This window comes from Callorhinus ursinus, unplaced genomic scaffold, assembly GCF_003265705.2.
Source record: "Callorhinus ursinus isolate GAN/ISIS: 27379988/994484 unplaced genomic scaffold, GSC_fseal_2.0 scaffold83, whole genome shotgun sequence".
NCBI lineage: Eukaryota > Metazoa > Chordata > Mammalia > Carnivora > Otariidae > Callorhinus > Callorhinus ursinus.
Window position 1 is genome coordinate 284,898 of NW_027397145.1, and position 6,819 is coordinate 291,716.

At 39.6% G+C, this 6,819-nt stretch overlaps 1 protein-coding gene across 2 annotated transcripts in view; it reads left to right on the plus strand.

Annotated features, from left to right (window-relative positions):
- The first annotated feature begins 4,819 nt into the window (after nt 1-4,819).
- LOC112808934 (uncharacterized) overlaps nt 4,820-6,819 on the plus strand; it is a 15,780-nt gene continuing 13,780 nt past the window's right edge. Inside the window, exon 1 of one of the 2 annotated variants that reach the window (XM_073887863.1) lies at nt 4,820-4,910. The gene's annotated coding sequence lies outside the window, so the exon portion shown is untranslated. Of the gene's footprint in view, nt 4,921-6,819 lie in introns of both variants that reach the window. The other variant, XM_073887865.1, reaches the window with a different exon arrangement.

Below are 6,819 nucleotides of genomic sequence, written 5' to 3' on the forward strand. Positions count from 1 at the left end.
AAAAAAAAAAAAAAAAAGAGAAGCAACAGTTCTACTTCCACATGTACAATGATTTTGGATACCTGGTGTGGTGTGATGAATTGTATGTTGCAAGAGTAGGACTGGCGTCATAGGACTTCCATTTCTGAGCCAAAAAGTCTCCCTATAGCTTCCTCTTTTGTTTCTGTGCTATCATCTGGAGCCAAACAGACGTCAATTCTTTTTCTCAGAAGTTCTTATACCCTGAGTCAAGAGTTTCTGCTCTTTCCCACCGAGTCTTCTTTTCTCCAACAAGCCCCCTGCTACTTATCAAAATCAGAACCCCCTTATTCTCTAAATCAGGAGAGGCTCTTTATAAGCCACCTCAAATTACCGACAATGGAAGAAATTTGAACACTGACCTGGATCTTTGAGGATATAAAAAAAATCACTAGTGTTTTTTAGGTATGGTATTGTATGTGATAGGTATGATATTGTGGTAATGTTTAAGAAAGACTGCTTGAAAAATCACAAGAAAATAAAGCTACAGGGCACCTGGGTGGCTCAGATGGTTGAGCGTCTGCCTTCGGCTCAGGTCATGATCCCAAGGTCCTGGGATCGAGTCCCGCATCGGGCTCCCTGCTCCTTGGGAGCCTGCTTCTCCCTCTGCTTCTCTCTCTCTCTCTCTCCTGAATAAATAAATAAAATCTTAAAAAAAAAGAAAGAAAATAAAGCTACAGTCCAATTTCCCTTATGAATATGAATGAAAAAACCCAATAAAATATTAGAAATTGACTCCAGCAATTTATAAGAAGAATGTATAAAAAGAATTATATACAATGACGAATTGGGATTTATCCCAGGAATGCAAAGTTGGTTTAACATCTGAAAATCAGTTAATGTAATACACCATATATCAGAATAAAACATAAAAACACGATCATCTAAATAAACACAGGAGCATCTGATGAAATCCAACATCTTTCATAAAAAAAAAAAAAAACACCCAACAAACTAGGAAGAGAAGGGAATATCCTCAACATGATCAAGGGCATCTACAAAAAAAAAGTCAATTGATATCATAGTTAATAATCAAAGACTGGGTGTTTTTGCCCTGAGATGAGCAACAAAACAAGGATATATGTCCTTACCACCTTCATTTGACATTGTTCTAGAGATTCTGGCCATGGTAATTACTCAAGAAAAAGAAATAAATTACAACCAGTTTGAAAAGCAAGAAATACAACTATCTAAATTCATAGATTTTATGATCATGTATATTTAAAAAATCCTGTGGAGGGGAACCTGGGTGGCTCAGTAGGGTAAGCGACTGCCTTCGGCTCAGGTCACCATCCTGGAGCCCCAGGATCAAGTCCCACATCAGGCTCCCTGCTCAGTGGGGAGCCTGCTTCTCCCTCTGACCCTTCCCCCTTCTAATGCTCTCTCTCTCTCATTCTCTCTCCCTCAAATAAATAAATAAAATCTTAAAAAAAAACTTGTGGATTCGCTAAAATATATTAGAACTAATCAAGTTCAATAAAGTTGTAAGATACAAGGTCAACGTATGCCAGAGTCCAGCTCCAGCAGGGGAGGGGTCCTTGAAGGAAAGGACAGCGTCGGCGAGTGAGGAGACACAGACACAGGATCAGGTTGCAAGCATCTCCTACTGATAGCCTCAGAGGGACTTTATTTATACATTAGAATATTTCCTTGTTTTTTCCATTCTTTCATAACATGTGATTTTATTTTTTACATCTTATTACAATCATCTTAAATCATTTTGGATTTAAAAACTAGGTACTAGACAGAGTGTGACCATGCGAGACGAAGTATAACCTATCTGCTAGTGTGTGCTAATGCGGAAAAAGTTATATTTTTACTCTTGCTTAAAGATTATCTAAAGTTTATTCTTGCTCCCAAGGCAACTTACAATGTGTGCACCCTATCCTATCAAAGTAACATAGGGAGGTCCCTGTACCGTGGGAATGACATGAGATTTTCCTTTCCTAGAACTCTGATGTTTCAGTGGTGCCCGAGGAATCTCATCAATTGGGACTTTTACTGGGCCTGGATCCAACAGCTCCCTTAAGCGAAACTTATTAAAGAACTCCGTGTTGTTCATGTTAGATGAATTACGGATTGGAGGACATTGGGTATTTTTACTTCTTGGCCCATCGTCAGCCTTTTGGGAATCAGTTTCATTGTGATTGCTTACATAGGCATAACTAAATTTATAAATCATTTTATCATGAAACCCCAGAAAAAATCCCATGATTATAAAGATTGCCACAAATAAAATGAAAGGAAGTAGGAGGAGCCAGCTGTGGAGTCTCCTGATTTTCAGGATTGTCCCCTATACTTGGACTTTTGTCAAACAGCATGAGTAGCTTGGCTTGCGCCAAATGTACAAAAATCAATTTTATATCTATACACTTGCAATGAACATACCGAAAATGAAATTTCAAAAAAATTTCATTTACAATAGCATCAAAAGGAATACAATTATTAGGAGTAAATATAACCAAAGAAGAGCAAACTTACACTCCTAAAACTACAAAATGCTGTTGAAAAAAATTAAACAAGATCTAAATAAATGGAATAACATCTCGCATACATGGATCTTAATATTGTTAAGATGTCAATTCTCCCCCAATTGACCCACAGATTCAATTAATGTCTTATAAGAATTTAAGCTTTTTGTTCATATGGAATTTCCACAGATGCTGTAGACAAAACAATCTTATAAAACAAGAACAAAGTTAGAGGGTTACACTTCCTGATTTCAAAGCTTTTTGTGAAGCAATAGTAATGAAGACCCTGTGACACTGGCATAAGGACAAACAGAGAGATCAGTGAAAGAGAAGTGAGAGTCCAGAAATAAACCCATGTTTCTATGGACAGCTGATTTTGACAAGGCCGTCGAGAACATTCAATGAAGAAATCTTTTTTTTTTAAAAGGTTTTATTTATTTATTTGAGAGAGAGAGAGAGAGTGAGAGAGAGAGAGCCCAAGAGGGGGTAGGGTCAGAGGGAAAAGCAGACTCCCTGCTGAGCAGGGAGCCCGATGCGGGGCTCGACCCCGGGACTCCGGGATCATGATCTGAGCCAAAGGCAGTTGCCCAACCAACTGAGCCACCCAGGTGCCCAATGAAGAAATCTTTCAAACAAATGGCACTGGGACCCCTGGATATCCAGATACAGATGAATTAATTTGTATCCTTAACTCAGACTGTATGCAAAAATTAACTCAAAATGGATCAATTACCCAAATATAAGAATGAAAACTGTAAAGCTCAGGGGCACCTCGGTGGCTCAGTCGTTAAGTGTCTCCCTTCGGCTCAGGTCATGACCCCAGGATCCTGGGCTCAAGCCCTGCCTCGGGCTCCCTGCTCCGCGGGAAGCCTGCTTTTCCCTCTCCCACTCCCCCTGCTTGTGTTCCCTCTCTTGCTCTGTGTGTCTCTCTCTGTCAAATAAAAAAATAAACTATTTTTTAAAAAATAAAACTATAAAGCTCTTAGAAGAAAACACAAAAATTAATCCTCATGACCTCTGATCTGGCAATGAATTCTGAGATATGACACCAAAAACAAGAATAACAAAAGAAAAAAACCAATAAACTGAAAATCATCAAAATTAAAAACTTTTCAGGGTGCCTGGGTGGCTCAGTCATTAAGTGTCTGCCTTCAGCTCAGGTCATGATCCCAGGGTCTTGGGATCGAGCCCCGCATCGGGCTCCCTGCTTTGTGGGAAGCCTGCTTCTCCCTCTCCCACTCCCCCTGCTTCTGTTCCCTCTCTCGCTGTGTCTCTCTCTGTCAAATAAATAAATAAAGTCTTAAAAAAAATAAAAACTTTTCTGCATCAAAGAACATTATCGAAAAGATGAAAATACAACCTACAAAACGGGAGAAAATATTTGCAAATTAAATATCTGATAATGGTCTAGTATCCAGGATATATATACAGCTCCTTAACTCATCAACAAAAAAAGACAATTCAAGTAAAAAGTGGGGTAAAGACTTAAATAGCCATTCCTCCAAAGAAACTATACCCATGCCTGAAAAGCACATGAAAAGATGCTTAATATCATTCTTCATTAATGAGCTGCAAAAAGACAAACAATAATTAAAACCTGGGCAAAGAACTTAAATCGATATTTCTCCAAAGAAGCTATACAGATGGCCAAACAGGCATGTGAAAAGATTCTCAAAATCATTGGTCATTAAGGAAAATGCAAATCAAAGCCATAATGAAGCACCACTTCACACCCACTAGTTTGGCTCTAATAAAAAGAAAGAAGAAAAAGAACTGTTGATGAGAATGTGGATAAATAAGAACCCTCACATGTTGCTGGTGGGAATGTAATATGGGACAGCCACTGTGAAAAACAGTTTGGCTGTTCCTCAAAAAGTTAAATGTATAATTACCATATGATCCAGCAATACTACTTCTATGTATATATGCAAAAGGATTGAAAAGGGATATGTAAACAAAATTTTGTACCAAAATGTTCATAGCAGCACTGTTCAACTCAACTGTATGACCAGATTAAAATGGAAGACTGCAAGTCTGGGTAGCCTTGCCCTGGGAGACATTTTGATCACAAAATAGAGTAATGGACTGGACTAATTACTCTTGCTTTTTGTATTGCATCTACATAATGAGATATAATGTACCACTGGCATTGTTGCTAAGATTATAATATCAATAGACTGAGAAATTTAATTAACAGCCTCCTATGCCTACCCCACACTGATTCCTTCAAATGTTATACATACATAATTCGTCATATATAACGAATTCGCATACATAAATTCGTTACCCCCTTAGCTACAGTTTATCTCTGCAGTTTCAGTTCCTCAAGGCTATGTCACAATGCCTACATCATTCAGCTCACTTTATCTCCTCACGTAGGCATTTGATCATCTCACATCCTCACAAGAAGAGGAAGGGTGAGTCCAGTACAGTAAGATACTTTTTTTCTTTTCTTTCTTTTTTTTTTTCTTTAGAGAGAGAGAGATCGCCAAGCATGAGCAAGCAGGGGGAGGGGCAGAGGGAGAGAGTGAGGGAGAATCTTAAGCAGCCTCCATGTCCAGCATGGAGCCAAATGCGGGGCTTGATCTCATTACCCCGAGATCATGACCTGAACCAAAATTAAGAGTCAGATGCTTAACCAACTGAGCCAACCAGGTGCTCCAACAATAAGATATTCTGAAAGAGAGAACACACATCCACATAATTTTTATTACAGTATATTGTTATAACTGTTCTATTTTATTATTGTTGTTGTTAATCTCTTACTGTGGCTGATTTATAAATTAAACTTTACCATAGGTATGCATAAGAAAAAGCATAGTATATATGGGGTTTGGAACGATCTGCGGCTTTAGGCATCTATTGGGTGTCTTGAAATACACCCTCCATAAATAAGGTGGAACTACCGTTCATGTTTTTATTATTGTTCTCTTATATAAATACTTTATGAAATGTAGATAATCAAACAGGTATGATCCTTTTGCTGTAAGGGATCCTTGGTGAAAAACCATCAAATGGCTTGTGATATAATAAAGAATATATCTGGTCTTTGTCTCCAGCTGGAGGAGCAGAGCTTCAAAAACCTTTGGAATTTCTTGAATGATAGGAGTCTTTCTGCTATGCTAATGAGGTGACTTCTGGCTGGACCCCTAGATAGCTTCGGGATGGAGAAGGCTGCTCATCAGAAAAAAACAACCATGTAATTGGCTGGAGTTGAGTTCAGTCACATAGCCTGTGATTTAATGAAACATGCTTACATAATGAAATCTCAATTAAAAATAACTCTTGTGGCATAGCCTGACACAACAGGAACAGGAATTCCTGTGTTCAGGCCCCTTCCAGACCTCGCCCTATGTACTTCTTCATCTAATTGTTTATTTTTTTCTAAGATTTTATTTATTTATTTGACAGAGAGAGACACAGCGAGAGAGGGAACACAAGCAGGGGGAGTGGGAGAGGGAGAAGCAGGCTTCCTGCACAGCAGGGAGCCTGATGCGAGGCTGGATCCCAGGACCCTGGGATCATGACCTGAGCCGAAGAGAGACGCTTAACTGAGCCACGCAGGTGCCCCTAATTGTTTATTTATAATAAAAAGGTAATCATAAGTAGAGCACCTTCTTGAGTTGTGTGAGTCATTCTAGTGAATTATGGAACTCCGAAGGGTAGTTACCAGAACCCCCAAATCTGTAGCCAAGTCAGACAGTCGTGCAAGCAACTAGGGGACCCCACTTGTGGCTGTCATAAAAAATAAGGGCAGTCTTGTTGAGGACCTTGTGGGAACTGGTGGTAACTCCAGGTAGTTAGTGTCAAAATTGGATTGAAATATAGGACACCTGGGACACCTGGGTGGCTTAGTCAGTCAAGCGTCTGCCTTTGGCTCAGGTCATGATCCCAGAGTCCTGGGATTGAGCCCCACTTTGGGGTCCCTGCTCATAGAGGAGCCTGCTTCTCCCTCTCCCACTCCCCCTGCTTGTGTTCCCTCTCTCGCTGTGTCTCTCTCTGCTAAATAAATAAATAAAATCTTAAAAAAATATATATAGGACACCCAGTTGGTGTCAGAGAATTGGTGTCAGATACAGTAAGTATAATGTGCCTTCCTGAGTTCTGTAAGTCATTCTAGCAAATTATGGAACCTGCAGGAATAGCGGGAACACCTAAAAATTTTACTAGCTGGTCAGAATGAGGAAGACCTGGGGACCCCAAGCTTGAAACTAGTGTCTGAAGTAAGGGCAATCTTGTGGAGACGTGCTCTTAGCCTTCAGGGTTGGCCAAACTCTGCATAGTTGGTGACAGAAGTCATTTCACCTCTATGTGGAAAAGCATTCATTCA